The sequence below is a fragment of the Mytilus edulis genome, unplaced genomic scaffold (genome assembly GCF_963676685.1).
Source record: "Mytilus edulis unplaced genomic scaffold, xbMytEdul2.2 SCAFFOLD_1893, whole genome shotgun sequence".
NCBI lineage: Eukaryota > Metazoa > Mollusca > Bivalvia > Mytilida > Mytilidae > Mytilus > Mytilus edulis.
Genome location: NW_027267945.1, coordinates 1 through 20,185, shown reverse-complemented (window position 1 = coordinate 20,185; position 20,185 = coordinate 1). Strand labels below are relative to the sequence as shown.

At 32.9% G+C, this 20,185-nt stretch overlaps 1 pseudogene; it reads right to left on the bottom strand.

Annotated features, from left to right (window-relative positions):
- Positions 1–4,205: 4,205 nt before the first annotated feature.
- LOC139506283 (E3 ubiquitin-protein ligase Mdm2-like) lies at positions 4,206–17,320 on the bottom strand (annotated as a pseudogene).
- Between the last annotated feature and the right edge of the window lie 2,865 nt (positions 17,321–20,185).

The window sequence follows — 20,185 nt, the reverse complement described above, 5'->3', positions numbered from 1 at the left end:
GAAAACATTAAGAGAACAGGCAGACCAAAATCCTTTCATGACCGGGACATGAGAAACTTTCCCGTTGCGTAAAAAAACATCGCCATAAATCTTTTTCTGAAATTACTAATATTTTTAATGAGAGCATTGATCAACCTTTCTCTAAACAAATTGTTGAACATAAACTACATTCTGATGGGTTCCACAAGCGGTCAGTAAAGAAAAAAATTTGTATCCGTGTAGTCAACAAGAAACAAGAGGCTCTCAAGAGCCTGAATCGCTCACCTTAATTCTTTTGGTTAAATCTCTCATCAATGATTATTTTGGCTTTTCAATTTATTTAAATGTTTTTTGGATCGTCCTATTTTCTTCAAAAGCCAAAAAAAATAATCATTTTCTCCTATGTTCTATTTTAGCCATAGGAGCTATGTTTCTTGACATACAAGGAAATAAAATATAAAATTTATACTAGATACTCTGAAACTCATTTAGCCTAAGTTTGGCTGAAATTGATACAGCAGTTTCAAAGGAGAAGATTTTTTAAAGTAAGTCAACATGATGAACAAATTGTGAAAAAAGTCTTTAAAGGGCAATAACTCCTTAAGTGGTCAATTGACAATTTTGGTCAATTTGACTTAATTAAAGATCTTACTTTGCTGAACATTATTGCTGTTTACAGTTTATTTCTATCTATAATTATGTTCAAGATAATAAAAAAAACCCAGCAAAATTTCCTTAAAATTATCAATTCAGGGGCAGCAACCCAACAACAGGTTGTCTGATTCATCTGAAAATTTCAGGGCAGATAGATCTTGACCTGATAAACAATATTACCCAACGTCAGATTTGCTCTAAATGCTTTGGTTTTTGAGTTATAAGCCAAAAACTGCATTTGACCCCTATGTTCTATTTTTAGCAATGGCGACCATGTTTGTTGATAGATCACAACTTCGGATACAATTTACAAACTAGATACCCTAAGGAACATTCAATTAAAGTTTGGAAATATTTGGCCCAGTAGTTTCAGAGGAGAAGATTTTTGTAAAAGATTACTAAGATTTACGAAAAATGGTTAAAAATTGACTATAAAGGGCAATAACTCCTAAAGGGGTCAACTGACCATTTTCGTCATGTTGACTTATTTGTAAATCTTACTTTGCTGAACATTATTCCTGTTTACAGTTTATCTCTATCTATAATAATATTCAAGATAATAACCAAAAACAGCAAAATTTCTTTTAAATTACCAATTCAGGGGCAGTAACCCAACAACAAGTTGTCTGATTCATCTGAAAATTTCAGGGCAGATAGATCTTGACCTGATAAACAATATTATCCCATGTCAGATTTGCTCTAAATGCTTTGGTTTTTGAGTTATAAGCCAAAAACTGCATTTGACCCCTATGTTCTATTTTTAGCAATGGCGACCATGTTTGTTGATTGATCACAACTTCGGATACAATTTACAAACTAGATACCCTAATGAACATTCAGTTAAAGTTTGGGAAATATTTGGCCCAGTAGTTTCAGAGGAGAAGATTTTTGTAAAAGATTACTAAGATTTACGAAAAATGGTTAAAAATTGACTATAAAGGGCAATAACTCCTAAAGGGGTCAACTGACCATTTCCGTCATGTTGACTTATTTGTAAATCTTACTTTGCTGAACATTATTCCTGTTTACAGTTTATCTCTATCTATAATAATATTCAAGATAATAACCAAAAACAGCAAAATTTCCTTAAAATTATCAATTCAGGAGCAGCAACCCAACAACAGGTTGTCTGATTCATCTGAAAATTTCAGGGCAGATAGATCTTGACCTGATAAACAATATTACCCAACGTCAGATTTGCTCTAAATGCTTTGGTTTTTGAGTTATAAGCCAAAAACTGCATTTGACCCCTATGTTCTATTTTTAGCAATGGCGACCATGTTTGTTGATAGATCACAACTTCGGATACAATTTACAAACTAGATACCCTAAGGAACATTCAGTTAAAGTTTGGAAATATTTGGCCCAGTAGTTTCAGAGGAGAAGATTTTTGTAAAAGATTACTAAGATTTACGAAAAATGGTTAAAAATTGACTATAAAGGGCAATAACTCCTAAAGGGGTCAACTGACCATTTTCGTCATGTTGACTTATTTGTAAATCTTACTTTGCTGAACATTATTCCGGTTTACAGTTTATCTCTATCTATAATAATATTCAAGATAATAACCAAAAACAGCAAAATTTCTTTAAAATTACCAATTCAGGGGGCAGTAACCCAACAACAAGTTGTCTGATTCATCTGAAAATTTCAGGGCAGATAGATCTTGACCTGATAAACAATATTATCCCCATGTCAGATTTGCTCTAAATGCTTTGGTTTTTGAGTTATAAGCCAAAAACTGCATTTGACCCCTATGTTCTATTTTTAGCAATGGCGACCATGTTTGTTGATAGATCACAACTTCGGATACAATTTACAAACTAGATACCCTAAGGAACATTCAGTTAAAGTTTGGAAATATTTGGCCCAGTAGTTTCAGAGGAGAAGATTTTTGTAAAAGATTACTAAGATTTACGAAAAATGGTTAAAAATTGACTATAAAGGGCAATAACTCCTAAAGGGGTCAACTGACCATTTCCGTCATGTTGACTTATTTGTAAATCTTACTTTGCTGAACATTATTCCTGTTTACAGTTTATCTCTATCTATAATAATATTCAAGATAATAACCAAAAACAGCAAAATTTCCTTAAAATTACAAATTCAGGGGCAGCAACCCAACAACGGGTTGTCTGATTCATCTGAAAATTTCAGGGCAGATAGATCTTGACCTGACAAACAATAATACCCCATGTCAGATTTGCTCTAAATGCTTTGGTTTTTGAGTTATAAGCCAAAAACTGCATTTGACCCCTTTGTTCTATTTTTAGCAATGGCGACCATGTTTGTTGATCAAAACTTCGGATACAATTTACAAATTAGATACCCTAAGGAACATTCAGTTAAAGTTTGAAAGTATTTGGCCCAGTAGTTTCAGAGGAGAAGATTCTTGAAATAGTTTACGACGACAGACGACGGACGACGACGGACGCCAAGTGATGGCATAAGCTCACTTGTCCCTTCGGGACAGGTGAGCTAAAAATGAGGGAGATATTGCAGGGGGGAATTTTACATAAAACTGTTATTGCACACTGGAGTAAAGTAATCTTCAGCGATGAGTGCAAGGTAGTCATTAGGCAAGATTCTCGTGTCAGTGTTTGGAGAAAGGTCGGAGAAGAGTGGCTGACAGATTGTATTTGCCCTCCATCTCAGCGCAAGTATAGTTTAATGATCTGGGGATGCATCACTTACCATGGTGTCTTAACTATTACCATTGTTGAAGGGAACATAAATGCCTTAAAATACATTGACATTATTGACAATAACTTGTGGCCAGTGGTTGTTCGTCATTTTCCAGATAATAACTATGTTTTTCAAGATGATAATGCCCCCGTCCATCGAGCCCGATCTGTTCAAGATTTTTATTAGGGTAACGGAACTAAATAGCATAAACTGGCCAGCTCAGAGTCCCGACCTCAATATTATTGAGAATTGTTGGTGGGTATTAAAAAGGGAACTGCAAAAACGAACTCAGAACATAAATAACACCAAAGACCTGGAACGTGAAATTCATGACATTTTAAGGTAGGATTTTTTTATTTTGTTACTTGTTCAATAGTTCCAAGTTTTTTCATGTGCAGATTTACATTGAATGGCAGCCATTTTGTTTTTACGAATACTTATGGCGGACGACTGTACACTATATTGGTTGTATTTGTATGATCTCTGAAAATGAACTTTAATTGTCCCTTTGAAAGCTAAATCTGTTAGTTTGAACTTTCAAGCTGTGGTGGGTTCCATAAAATTAATAATAATACTTTTAATACCACAACACTAAAATTGGCCTGGAGAAAACACTGCTCTTAAAATGACTAATTGTTTGTGTTGGTAATAATCAGATATTTCCTAGACTTCTTTATAACACAAATTATTTCTATTCTGCTGAAAACCAATTTGATATAAACTGTTACAAGCACACTACTGATCTCTAGTCAAAAGGACCCCCTTAAGATCCAGTATACAGGAGTACTGTAAAATCAACAAAAAAGGGTAGCATATAGATAACCATTCTTAAATAACTGCATATGACCTTAAGGTTGAGTGATGTATGATATCCCTATAAAACTCACAGTATCTGAGATTCCTGATACACTGGCTGTGCTGGATATAATATCATCCTCATCTGAACAGACTTCATACTCGAATGAGATTCTGTCAGCATCAACCTCTACAGACATAACATCCTCAGTACCATTGGTTCCAACCTCTACACCTATAGCATCATCATCATTGTCAGCATCTAGCTCGATGGCTATTATATCTGGTTCAGAATCTCCCCCTTTCCTATAATTGATATACACTAGTTTACTATGCTTTCTTAGCTTAATATGTTTTAATGAGGTTTATTGCTATACAGTGTGTTTTCAAAGCACTTCTTTTTTCTTAGTGGATGAACATATATAGGAATGTGAACTTTCAGCCAAAATGGAAAATGCTGGTATTAATGGTTTCCCCACCAACTCTATATAATGTTTATGCCTCGAAAGACCTACTGTAAAAGTTTGGTATTGGGACTATTGGTAGTGAATGACAATAACATTGCAGGTCTCACAATATACACAAGGTTATGACTTTTTCAGTAAAATATGATGATGCCCCCTTTTGTATATGAGCAGTTATTTCATTTGTAAAGGGGCATAACTCTAAAACGGTATAAGTGACTTCACCAAAATTCAAAGTTGATCTTTGTGTTGTGGTAATAAGCATTATGAATAAGTTTCATAACATTTGGTTGTTTCAAATTAATTATTGAAAGTACAGACTGATGGACTAGGGAAAACTTAATGACTCTCTCTGCTACAGCAGGACATAAAAACATTTCCAAAGTAGTATACATGGTCTTTCCTTTAAGATCATTTATAGTTTATGTAAACAAGATGGATAAATCGCAGAAAAGTGCTGTTAACTTTTTCGTAAAAAGTCTACGTCTTAGCGCATCGTCGGAAACGACAAGCGCAGAGGATGATAACACGTAGACCTGCAGACATGTTTGGTCTGAGATTGAACCAAGCGGAGGGATGACATAGCAACGTTACTAGTTAACAACGAACACATCATTGCCTGATATCGTTTCCTGTGACATTAAATACGACTAGTATTTATTATGGAGTGTGATCATTTCTGGGCTAATAAATACCGGTTACAAACTTGGTACAATATTAATTTTATTTTCAAATAAAGAGTTCAAAAGTCCCTGTAGTGCACATATATATCTATTCTAATATGTATACAAGGGCAGTTACTAAAAAAAAAGCCTTTTTTTTTTCATTTAATATCTAAGAGAAATAAAAGCTTCAGGCCAAATGCAATGGTATATCAATTATGATTTATATTTCAAAGGGGGCATAGTTGGTTAAATTATTTGATCAGGACTTATTTTCGCGAGTTTCAAAGACATTGGTGATGATATAAATTTCACAAAAATCTGGCAACACATGACGGACACCCGGCATTTCTGTCCCCTGCAACGCGTTAAGACAAGTAATAAAAAAATCCCATGTGGAGGCTCAAATTGCGGGAAAGGGGGGGTATCACTTCAGAGCCTATATTTCGAAGTTCCATATGCAAAAGGGCCTTTGTAATGGATCCATTTTGAGATTTCATATTTCAATTGGATGTGAAACTTTAACCTCACATATTACTGTATCTAATGATGGTAGTTACGAGAAAACAACAAAATTCTGATAGAAACTTATATATTGAGGGGTATTTTGAAATTAAACAAAAATATAGCCATTGTTGGATTGTAGGGGAAGTACACATGTATACAGGAAAAACGTCAGAAAAAAAAAGTGCATAAAAGGTCCTAAAATTTTTTTAAAACAGTTTCGCATCCACATCATTTTAACCCTGGCTACGCCACTGATTTATCTACATATCATGTTCAAAACAACAACATGTAAATTTGTGATTTTTACTTACAGAAACCCATCTATGTCTTCTCCTACCAGTAGATGCAGCTGACAAGTTTTGTGCTAAAATGAATAGAAATACTCATAAAAATATTAAGTCAACTCTAAAACAAGGATGCACATGCTGTCATGCTAAACAAACCAAACTCAATGTACACAACATCTTGCCAATGCTGAAACATGTCAAAAGCTTATCGAATTTGTACCAACATGTTATTTAGAGTTGTTGCCCATTTAATTTTAACATACAAAACTGTAATAATTATATACTTTCCATGTTTACCTCTGTTAGAACTCGTGTCTGATGTTTGACCTTCGAAACTATTTTGTTTTTTCTGCTGTTCCCCGTCTGTGTACTGGGACTATGTACGAGTATGTCAATCAACTTTGGACAAGAAACAGTCACTATCTGAAAATAAACAACTTTTTTTCATAAAATACTGACGAGAATAACCATGATAACTAATTATATAAATTAAGAGTGTGGAAACTAAACAAGAGGCTCTCAAGAGCCTGAATCGCTCACATTAATTCTTTTGGTTAAATCTCTCATCAATGATTATTTTGGCTTTTCAATTTATTTAAATGTTTTTTGGATCGTCCTATTTTCTTCAAAAGCCAAAAAAAATAATCATTTTCTCCTATGTTCTATTTTAGCTTTAGGAGCTATGTTTCTTGACATACAAGGAAATAAAATATAAAATTTATACTAGATACTCTGAAACTCATTTAGCCTAAGTTAAGCTGAAATTGATACAGCAGTTTCAAAGGAGAAGATTTTTTAAAGTATGTCAACATGATGAACAAATTGTGAAAAAAGTCTTTAAAGGGCAATAACTTCTTAAGGGGTCAATTGACAATTTTGGTCAAATTGACTTAATTGAAGATCTTACTTTGCTGAACATTATTGCTGTTTACAGTTTATTTCTATCTATAATTATATTCAAGATAATAAACAAAAACAGCAAAATTTCCTTAAAATTATCAATTCAGGGGCAGCAACCCAACAACAGGTTGTCTGATTCATCTGAAAATTTCAGGGCAGATAGATCTTGACCTGATAAACAATATTACCCCATGTCAGATTTGCTCTAAATGCTTTGGTTTTTGAGTTATAAGCCAAAAACTGCATTTGACCCCTATGTTCTATTTTTAGCAATGGCGACCATGTTTGTTGATAGATCATAACTTCGGATACAATTTACAAACTAGATACCCTAAGGAACATTCAGTTAAAGTTTGGAAGTATTTGACCCAGTAGTTTCAGAGGAGAAGATTTTTGTAAAAGATTATTAAGATTTACGAAAAATGGTTAAAAATTGACTATAAAGGGCAATAACTCCTAAAGGGGTCAACTGACCATTTCCGTCATGCAGACTTATTTGTAAATCTTACTTTGCTGAACATTATTCCTGTTTACAGTTTATCTCTATCTATAATAATATTCAAGATAATAACCAAAAACAGCAAAATTTCCTTAAAATTACCAATTCAGGGGCAGCAACCCAACAACAGGTTGTCTGATTCATCTGAAAATTTCAGGGCAGATAGATCTTGACCTGATTAACAATATTACCCCATGTCAGATTTGCTCTAAATGCTTTGGTTTTTGAGTTATAAGCCAAAACTGCATTTGACCCCTATGTTCTATTTTTAGCAATGGCGACCATGTTTGTTGATAGATCATAACTTCGGATACAATTTACATACTAGATACCCTAAGGAACATTCAGTTAAAGTTTGGAAGTATTTGGCCCAGTAGTTTCAGAGGAGAAGATTTTTGTAAAAGATTACTAAGATTTACGAAAAATGGTTAAAAATTGACTATAAAGGGCAATAACTCCTAAAGGGGTCAACTGACCATTTCCGTCATGTTGACTTATTTGTAAATCTTACTTTGCTGAACATTATTCCGGTTTACAGTTTATCTCTATCTATAATAATATTCAAGATAATAACCAAAAACAGCAAAATTTCTTTAAAATTACCAATTCAGGGGCAGTAACCCAACAACAGGTTGTCTGATTCATCTGAAAATTTCAGGGCAGATAGATCTTGACCTGATAAACAATATTATCCCATGTCAGATTTGCTCTAAATGCTTTGGTTTTTGAGTTATAAGCCAAAAACTGCATTTGACCCCTATGTTCTATTTTTAGCAATGGCGACCATGTTTGTTGATAAATCACAACTTCGGATACAATTTACAAACTAGATACCATAAGGAACATTCAGTTAAAGTTTGGAAGTATTTGGCTTAGTAGTTTCAGAGGAGAAGATTTTTGTAAAAGATTACTAAGATTTACGAAAAATGGTTAAAAATTGACTATAAAGGGCAATAACTCCTAAAGGGGTCAACTGACCATTTCCGTCATGTTGACTTATTTGTAAATCTTACTTTGCTGAACATTATTCCTGTTTACAGTTTATCTCTATCTATAATAATATTCAAGATAATAACCAAAAACAGCAAAATTTCCTTAAAATTACCAATTCAGGGGCAGCAACCCAATAACAGGTTGTCTGATTCATCTGAAAATTTCAGGGCAGATAGATCTTGACCTGATAAACAATATTACCCCCATGTCAGATTTGCTCTAAATGTTTTGGTTTTTGAGTTATAAGCCAAAAACTGCATTTGACCCCTATGTTCTATTTTTAGCAATGGCGACCATGTTTGTTGATAAATCACAACTTCGGATACAATTTACAAACTAGATACCATAAGGAACATTCAGTTAAAGTTTGGAAGTATTTGGCCCAGTAGTTTCAGAGGAGAAGATTTTTGTAAAAGATTACTAAGATTTACGAAAAATGGTTAAAAATTGACTATAAAGGGCAATAACTCCTAAAGGGGTCAACTGACCATTTCCGTCATGTTGACTTATTTGTAAATCTTACTTTGCTGAACATTATTCCTGTTTACAGTTTATCTCTATCTATAATAATATTCAAGATAATAACCAAAAACAGCAAAATTTCCTTAAAATTACCAATTCAGGGGCAGCAACCCAACAACAGGTTGTCTGATTCATCTGAAAATTTCAGGGCAGATAGATCTTGACCTGATAAACAATATTACCCCATGTCAGATTTGCTCTAAATGTTTTGGTTTTTGAGTTATAAGCCAAAAACTGCATTTGACCCCTATGTTCTATTTTTAGCAATGGCGACCATGTTTGTTGATAGATCATAACTTCTGATACAATTTACAAACTAGATACCCTAAGGAACATTCAATTAAAGTTTGGAAGTATTTGGCCCAGTAGTTTCAGAGGAGAAGATTTTTGTAAAAGATTACTAAGATTTACGAAAAATGGTTAAAAATTGACTATAAAGGGCAATAACTCCTAAAGGGGTCAACTGACCATTTCCGTCATGTTGACTTATTTGTAAATCTTACTCTGCTGAACATTATTCCTGTTTACAGTTTATCTCTATCTATAATAATATTCAAGATAATAACCAAAAACAGCAAAATTTCCTTAAAATTACCAATTCAGGGGCAGCAACCCAACAACGGGTTGTCTGATTCATCTGAAAATTTCAGGGCAGATAGATCTTGACCTGTTAAACAATAATACCCCATGTCAGATTTGCTCTAAATGCTTTGGTTTTTGAGTTATAAGCCAAAAACTGCATTTGACCCCTATGTTCTATTTTTAGCAATGGCGACCATGTTTGTTGATAGATCAAAACTTCGGATACAATTTATAAAATAGATACCCTAAGGAACATTCAGTTAAAGTTTGAAAGTATTTGGCCCAGTAGTTACAGAGGAGAAGATTCTTGAAATAGTTTACGACGACAGATGACGGACGACAGACGACGGACGACGACGGACGCCAAGTGATGGCATAAGCTCACTTGTCCCTTCGGGACAGGTGAGCTAAAAAGTGAGCAATTTTCCAAGTTTTAAAGGGGCATTACTCTAGAAAAGTATTGATTCACTGGCCAAATCTATGTATCTGTGTATAAGTTTCAAAAATTTAGACATGGAAAACTTAAATTTGAGTGAAGAAATGAAAATGCCCTGGACGGAAGGGCGGTCAGGGTTAATACTGGATGTCATCATTGTCCACAGCAGCGGTCATAAAAAATGAAAAGATTTTTGGATGCCACAGCCATAGCATTTTCAAAACAATCTGAAGATCCCTGAATCAATTTAAATTAATAATTACCTGATTTACTTGATTTGATGAATTACTTCTTTTCTTTGGTATAGCGACTAATTGTTCTTTCTTAACCATACATGAGTCAGGTAACTGGTAGCAGTTGGCATCTATCAATTTCCTGAAAATAAAAGACAGATGTAAAACATTATAGAGATTCATAATTTCAGATAAAGATTATCGACCCAGACCTCCCCGTTTAGATAAGTTTATAGTTACTTCCGTTGTACAAGTTGATAGGGGAATATATCATTTTGACAATATTACAGCAATTTAAAAACCAATCAATCAATAATTCTTATTCACATCCTTTGGTCTTCCATTTATTAGCAGTTACGTCTTGTTACCATTCATTATTAAGTCTCCCAAACAAAGTTTGGAGACTTATTGTTTTTGCTCAGTTCTTATGATTTTTATTATTCTTCTTCTTTTTCTTTTTCTTTTTCTTCCGCCACTTTAAAAAAAATGAACTTGTCCGCAGCGTTTCTCAAAAACCACTTGTCAGATTTACTTAGGGTTTCATAAAATGTGTGCATTGGGGTCTATTAAGGGGTATTTTGGGGGGCCAAAAGAAGGGAGGGGTTTACTATAGAACCCTATGGGATTTTATTTTCGAAAATTTTCAATGAATATAACTTGAAAACTTTAAGTGATAAACACACACAGTCTTCAGAAATGATCATAGGACAATAAAACAAATCACATGAAATAAAGGGAATCCCTGGGGGGTCATCCCACCCCCTTAAATTTGAGAATATACTATTATCTTGTAAATGGTCCAAATCCCCACCCCTAAACCATATATATTCTTGAATGGGACGATAAAACAAATTTAATGTTGTAAAAGGGAATTCCTGGGGGGTCACCCCCACCCCGTTCAATTTGAGAATGTGCTATTATCTTGTAAACGTTCCAGATCCCCACCCCAAAACCATATAAATTCTTGTAGGGGACAATAAAACAAATCAAATGAAATTTAAGGGAAGTCCCTGGGGGTCACCCCCACCCCATTAAATTTGAGAATGTGCTATTTACTTGTAAACTGTCCAGATCCCAACTCCTAAACATATATATTCTTGTAGGGGACAATAAAACAAATTAAATGGGAAAAAAAGGAAGTCCTTAGGGGGTCACCCCACCCCCTCTTGTTTGAAAACTTGTAAACGGTCAAGATCCCCACCCCTTAACCATATTTATTCTTGTATTGGACAATTAAACAAATCAAATGAATATGGGAGCTTTGTTTGGGAGACTTCTTAACAGCATCCTGTTACAATTACTTCTTGTTTATCTTCGTATTTAAATACTGAAGAAACAAGAAGTTGCACACAATTCCTTGCAATGCATTTTTATATAAATGAGGTCTTTCACTTTAGTCTTTTAGATCTGTTTATCATGTTTATCCTTGCTGCAAGACTTGAAACACCCAATTTATAGGATTATTTTTATATAAACTTGCTGTCATTTCAATTTTTGCCCTTTCTCTCCTAAATACAAATCAATCAAAAAGTACAGCTTTATAATTAGTTAATGTTTATTCCTTCAGACATATCCAATAGATATACAAATAATAAATAGCAAATTATAATGTTTCTATCAAAACATACAGTTGATTAAACAATAAATAAGCGATCACAAAATTAGGCATTGCAGTCAACTCAATGGTACAGAACATGCGTATTATATACATATACATAAAACTGAGAATGGAAATGGGGAATGTGTCAAAGAGACAACAACTTGACCATAGAGCCAACAACAGTGGAACGCCACCAATGGGTCTTCAATGCAAAGAGAAACTCCGGCACCCTGAGGAGTCATTCAGCTGTCCCCTAAACAAATATGTATACTAGTTCAGTGATAATGTATACAATTATAGATAAATACTTACGTTGCTTCTGTGAAGGTAAACTTATCAACTCCAAATACTTTTCCCAGAGGATCTTTTTTACAGAACACGATACTAGGGTCATTTGGATTATACAACTGTCTGCTACCAATGTAATCCTTCAGATAACTACAGACCTTCAATTTACAGATAATTAAGTTGAAATTAAGAACGCAAGTTTTTATAGTGTCAAAATTGATATGGTAGCATTTTTCACAATAATAAAAAATTTCTTCATTTATTGTTATGTTTACAGTATTTAAGGTGGTACCTAACCATTTCACTAAAATTAATTTGGCTCGTTTTATTTTGATAGAATTTTGACAAAGTATTTACTTTGACCCTTTAACAAAAATATGTAAATTCTAAAAATTTTGAACCAACCGTTTTGTCAGAAAAATTGCACTGGTTATATAGCAGTTTGACAAAGACCAATTTTGATCTTTGAGAAGCTTATTATTCCCTTTACAACACAACGTAATTAAAACGTTTAGCTGACTTTACAGAGTTATCTCCCTGTAGTGTTAGGTACCATCTTAAATATGCTGATTGCAATAAATATAAAATCACTACTGAAAATATGAATGAAAGCTTTAATTATTGCGAAACCTGGTGCTGTGCATTTTTGGCATTAATACAATCATGGAAATAATTTCTGAATTCAGAGAAATTTTTACCTCTTTTCTGGATAACACTTCCCATGATGCTCCTACTTGTTTAAGTAGGTCAAGAAATTCACGTCTGGGTCTGACCTACAAATATAAGACGATCATTAATTTTGATATTTGCTTTCAATACAATTTCATGTTCACAAGTTCTACTATAAATAGATAAAAAGATTACAAATTAACAAATATCCAGAAAACATAATTCCCTCTACTAGAGTAGGTGAGGCAAACAAATCTCCAATGTTTTAAAGAAACTGCCAAAACTTTCTGATAACTTACCATAGGATAATTGACCTCACATTCTTCAGTTGTTATGTAATGGGACTCTGTGAGTTGCTTCAAAGTAGATACATTTGATCCTGCAAGTGTGCTGTATGTATCAGGAGGCTGTCGTACAATTAAATTTGGATTATTGCACATGTTTACTTGGCTTGATGTTACTTGACCACTTATAGTGTAATTGTGCTGAAATAAAATAAAATTATGAAAATATTTAAATTGAATTAAGGATGCACACCTCTGAGGAGCAAAAAAAAAAACTAGAATAATTTATTTAAACTTTCTTTCTTAACCTGATATTTGGTTTTATAAGATTGTAAAAGAATAATGGGTGAAGAAAAAATCATATGGTGGTGCAGTGACAGGTGCACTTCTTTTTTAGCAATGTTTAGCTACAGCCTTTTAAAAGTACCAAATTTTCATGATTTTCCCATTCTTCATAAATTTTTACCTATTTTTGGGCTATTATCATGAAAAAAAACACCCAAATCCACAATTAAACTTTTTTTCATACTTTCAATTAAGATGAAGTGGACCAATCTGAATAAGTTTAAATTAAAATTACTATAGGTAGGTGTTAAATTGTTAATATAAGAAAGTTTAATCATATTTTGATGCTTTTTGTGTCAAATTCACCATGCTGTCGATTTTATAAATTTGTGTATTTGAAGAACAAAATGCATATTTTTTCAACTTCTTTGTTATAAATGATTGAGAAAATACATATCTATATCTAAGAAATTTGAAAAGAAAAAAAAAGATATGGGATGTACATGCTTCTGGTAAAATCATTTTTGTACCCCTCACCCATTTTCTAAAATTTTGCCAAAAAAGTCTGACTGGATCATGTTGATTGGTAATAAAATTTTAAAAATTGATTACTCAAAAACTACTCATTGTAAATACACAATCTTTTCCCCTTATATCTTCACTGAGACTGAAATGTCAAAAGAATACATCCTTAATTTAAAGCATTTCAATCGTATCATTACATATCAATAAATACAACATTAAATTGAGAATTGAAATGGGGAATGTGTCAAAGAGACAACAACCTGACCATAGAACATACAACAGCAGAAGGTCACCAAAAGGTCTTCAATGCAGCCAGAAATTCCCTCACAGGGAGGCCTCCTTCAGCTGGCCCCTAAATACAAATGTAAATATTATATACTAGTTCAGTGATAATTAACATTATTTAAACATTTATTTTTCATTCATGAAGAGAAAACTGTTTATCGGCTGATCGTAGTACATGGCCTTAAATTAACATGATTCATTTTTTATGCATGGAGTTCATTTTTTTTTTTTTAAATATGAACATGATGAATGCAAAAAACTTTGTTCAGACTGATTAAGTCAATTATTTCATCATAAAAAGTTTTTAAACACAATAATTAATAATGCAATTATTATCCCAATTGAAAGTTTTATACTAAATAAAACAGTTAAATGACCATGACTGCACTTTTGATCAGTTAATATTCCCCATTACTGACACCAGGTGTAAACTAGAGGCTCTAAAGAGCCTGTGTCGCTCACCTTGGTCTATGTGAAATTAAACAATGGACACAGATGGATTCATGACAAAATTGTGTTTTGGTGATGGTGATGTGTTTGTAGATCTTACTTTACTAAACATTCTTGCTGGTTACAATTATCTCTATCTATAACAGTACTTTCTGTGGAAAATGTTATTGAAAATCTTCAAATTTTAAGAAAATTGTTAAAAATTGACTAGGAAGGGCAATAACTCCTTAGGGGGTCAATTGACTATTTTGGTCATTCTGACTTATTTTTAGTTCTTAATTTGCTGTACATTATTGCTGTTTACAGTTTATCTCTATCTATAATAATATTCAAGATAATAACAAAAAAACAGCAAAATTTCCTCAAAATTACCAATTCAGGGGCAGCAACATAACAACCAATTATCCGATTCATCTGAAAATTCCAGGGCAGATAGATCGTGACCTGATCAACAATTTTACTTCCTGTCAGATTTGCTCTAAATGCTTTGGTTTTTAAGTTATTAGCCAAAAACTGCATTTTACCCCTATATTCTATTTTTAGCCATGCAGCCATCTTGGTTGGTTGGCCGGGTCACCGGACACATTTTTTAAACTAGATACCCCTATGATGATTATGGCCAAGTTTGGTTGAATTTGGCCCAGTAGTTTAAGAGGAGAAGATTTTTCTAAAAGATTACCGGTACTAAGATTTACGAAAAATGGTTAAAAATTGACAATAAAGGGCAATAACTCCTAAAGTGGTCAACTGACCATTTTGGTCATGTTGACTTATTTGTAGATCTTACTTTGCTGAACATTATTGCTGTTCACAGTTTATCTCTATCTATAATAATATTCAAGATAATAACCAAAAACAGCAAAATTTCCTTAAAATTACCATTTCAGAGGCAGCAACCCAACAACGAAATGTCCGATTCATCTGAAAATTTCAGGGCAGATAGATCTTGACCTGATGAACAATATTACCCCACGTCAGATTTGCTCTAAATGCTTTGGTTTTTGAGTTATAAGCCAAAAACTGCATTTGACCCCTATGTTCTATTTTTAGCCATGGCGGCCATCTTGGTTGGTTGGCTGGGTCACCGGACACATTTTTTAAACTAGATACCCCAATGATGATTGTGGCCAAGTTTGGTTAAATTTGGCCCAGTAGTTTCAGAGGAGAAGATTTTTTGTAAAAGTTAACGCCGGACGACGGACGCAGGACGACGCCGGACGCCGGACGCCAAGTGATGGGAAAAGCTCACTTGGCCCTTCGGGCCAGGTGAGCTAAAAAGGGGGGGTCAATATTTCTTGACTCTTCAATACCTTAGATTTTTTTATTAAACTCATTGTAAAAATTGTGAAAAGTCTTTAAAGCAGTAGAACAAACAAGGAAAAATCAACAAAAGCTGATCTTAATATTGAAAGTTTATGTTTCTCTAGTCCAAAATGAGATTTTCAAGTATTTTCTATCAAAGTATAAAATTGAGAATGGAAATGGGGTATGTGTCAAAGAGACAACAACCCGCCCAAATAAAAAAACAGCAGAGGGTCACCAACAGGTCTTCAATGTAGCGAGAAATTCCCGCACCCGGAGGCGTCCTTCAGCTGGCCCCTAAACAAATATATACTAGTCCAGTGATAATGAACGCCATACTAATTTCCAAATTGTACACAAGAAACTAAAATTAAAATAATACAAGACTAACAAAGGCCAGAGGCTCCTGACTTGGGACAGGCGCAAAAATGCGGCGGGGTTAAAATTAAAATATATATAGGCTTACATTACAGTCAGTTTAAATTGAGCTGTGAAATTTGTAATATGAGTCGCGCATTATGCTCAGAAAGGATGTTTTTAACTTCAAATTGACTAAGGATTAAGAATAAACAGAACAAAAGATTTCTGATCAACTTTTTTTGCTTTTTAGGTGTCAGACCACCAATTACTCCTCCAATTTAGAAAGTATGTAAAAGTAGCCCTACTCTAACACAAAATAGTGCTTTTGATGTCCTTGTTTACTTAAACTATCCAACAAATTTGCAGAAATGAAACTTTTGGTGAAAGAGAAATATATCTAGATCATTTTTTGAGCCAAAATTTACTTGTCTATGAGTTTGCATTTAAAATTGAGGATTAATGCGCTCCATAGCAGGCCCGTAGCCAGGAATTTCCAAAGGGGGGAGTTCGTTAGCCTCAAAAACTTGACTTTAACAGTCACAATTCGAACAGAACGTTGACTTTAACAGTCATTATTTGTTTTCAAGGGGGGGTTTGTCCGAATCCCCCGAAACCACCCCTGGCTACGGGTATGCATAGTATACTAATTTTAGATTTCCAGAAAACCAGGTTTTTGTTTTGGAGTACCTATGTTTGAAGGTCAGTTATTTTGTTAGAAGGCTTTAAAGGTATGGTGAAAATTGGCATGTAGAAAGCTGATTCATGTACAATTAAGGATATACCTGGTTTCCCATTAAGGTCTATGAAGTTAAACTTGAGGTAAAATATTTAGAAAGCTGTGAAAATTGCAAAATTTGGGTGGTCTGACACCTAGGATATATAACAACACACGTTTCACAGTATGATCAAATATATGTGAAAGTGTGTTAATTTTAGGTTTATATATAAGTTAAAAAAAATTATATTTAAATAAAGCTTTCAATCCCCTTTTATATAAATCATCTATAGCCTCAGATAAGGATAAGAAACATGTTTACCATTTTCCAGCATGTGCTTCCGGTGTACTATATTAAGAATTTTCAAAACGAGATTCCGCGGGAATCTACTTTCATTTTCATTTCAAAAGGGACAATGTCATCAGGTTAGTGATATTATTGATAGACAACCTTACTTAGTCAGTGGCGGATCCAGAGGAGGGCGTAGAGGACGTACGCCCCCCTTTGACTTCTATTTCATAATTCCACCAAACAGAAAGTAATATTCTATTACAAATACAAATACAAATATTTTTATTGGCACAAACTCATTTATAACAATAAATGGTTAAGACCTATGGCGTTACATACAACTATAATAATTGACATGTAGAATGAAAGGTTCCATGATAACATATCATGCTAAATTATGAAAAGTTACAAAATGATGTATTATATAAGTTCACTATTTCTTATATTTAGACATTCTGATATGAAAGAGGAAGACAGTCCAAGTAATAATGCTGAGCTATTATTGACCAATAGAGATATTTTTTCATCAGCGGTAATGTTCCGCTGTATTTGAAATATAACATTTATTTTATTTTCTAATATTTCTCGCTTTGAGGTATATCTATTACATTTAAATAAGAAATGTTGTTCATCCTCAATTTCCCCCATTTTTACATGTAGACAGGACAGTATCTTTCCTCTCTAGGAATATTAAGATGTCTTCCCCTTTCAATCATTAAAGGATGTGCACTTATGCGTATTTTGCATATTAAAGCACTGTGTAATTTAGTCCAAATAATTATGACATCTTGAAATGCTATTATATCGTCGCTGGGCTTCTAAAATGTTGTAAATGGGCGGGAGAAAATCTTTGGTATTACAAAATAGCAAACAGTTAGACCAATCAAAACGTTTGAAATAAGGCATATTACAAAATTGCCAATGTCAGTTGTTTGTAAAGTTTGCTTCCAAAATGTTATATGAAAAACTTGAAAATCATTGTATAACGGCTTTGGGAATTACATAATTGTACATTTCTTTATTTCTGTGAAAATAATTCAAGTTCTTGGATAATCCAGAAATGTCTCAGTTTTCATTTCACTGTTATTTGCAAAAATGTTTCTAAAGTAATAATATTTATCAGTTTTATTTCGGCCTAGCCACAATCAGCATGATCAGATATGTGCATTTTGTGTTTCACATGAAGTCAAAAATGAGTATCACCTCATTGAAAAACTCTTTTGATATTTTGGTTCAAAAATGGTTTAAATTATGAAAAATTGCCATCGTTAGGCTAACACTGGAAGCATTTATATAATTACATGCAGTTTTTGTTTAAAAACTGTATAATTTTCTTTAATGGTTGCCTTCAAGACATGGTCACCAGTGACAGATTTTTGGTCAATGACAAAGACAACAAAATATGTTTAGAACTATTGAATATCAAACATTTTAATTGAAAAAAAATTAACAAGAACATGTTTGACTCACAGTTATTTCAAACAACAGTAGCTTTCTTTGATCATTAATCTTATCTGATAAAACTGTATCTAAAATTATCTATAAATAACAAAACTTCCAAAGAACCCTTTCTTTTGGTGTATAGAACATTAAAATAACTTGATGCATATTCTTACAATAAACAATCAAACTTAGCAATACAATTTATATGTTTTGTCTACGGACAAGACATTGTATTCATATTTAATGAAATGCATTATTAAAACCTAATTTTGATATAGCTGAAAGTGTTATCTTGAAAAAAACATACATTTTATCAGGTTTATCTATCAAATGATGCTTAACTTCGAGGAAAATGGAAACAAATACATTTTGTTAATGTCTACGGACAAGACATTTTATTGATATTCAATTAAATGCTTTCAAAGATGATTGTTAAAGTTAAGATTTAAAGTTACTAATTAAGTTTTAAGCGGTGTTTTTTAAGTTTGAAAAATATAAAAATGTACCCATAATTCTTTACATATCTCAACATGCTCAATAATTTATTGATTAAGCCAAAATGAAGACACATTCTTTTAACTGAAATCCATATCTCTGACTGTTTAAAACAATCAAACTATTATTAAAACTCAATTTTGACATAGTTAAATGTGTTCTCTTGAAAAAATAACATACATTTTACCTATCATATTAGGCTGAACTCAAGGAAATTGGATACAAATATATTGTGGTAATGTCTATGGACAAGACAATTTCAGTCAAAAAAATCTGTTAGAATCAATTGTGACTATATTTATGTTGAAAATACTGAGTTTTAATTTGAATAGATAACTTTCATCACCTATAAATAAGATTTAAGTTCCATAGCAGACAAATAATTGAATTTAATACTTGTTATGTACAAGTGTCTTGTCTGTAGACACTTCCTCATCTGCTGTTAATACTGAAATGCAAAAGATAAAGTTAGAGAGAGAAAAATACTTTTTCTTCATTTGATTTAGTTAATCTTTTAAGGTATGCAGCAACTGGAATAAACAATATTGAAGTAAAATAAGGTATGCTTTTTATGACTGATAATCTGACACTTTTTAAAATCCACTCCTGTAAAGTAATTTTACAAAAATTGAGAACACTTAAATTACCATTTATTTATTAGAAATAAGATATTTCTAAGTTTAAACAACACATAGGACTAATTAAGACCCATAAAGCCAAGCAATATTGATAAAAAGACATGTCTACGGACAAGACATGTGTCTACGGACAAGACATTCTGACATATTTTTGAATTTTTCCCTCTATTAATAGATGGTAGAAAAAAATGTTAGTAGTGTTTTCATATCTACAAAAGAACAGGAACTTAGCAATGCAACATTAATGTAATAATGCTTCCAGTTTACTAGGGAATGCATGTCTACGGACAAGACATTTTTTCACTTTATTTGTATATTCAACTTTGATGGCATATATATCTCCAGCTAGGGTACTT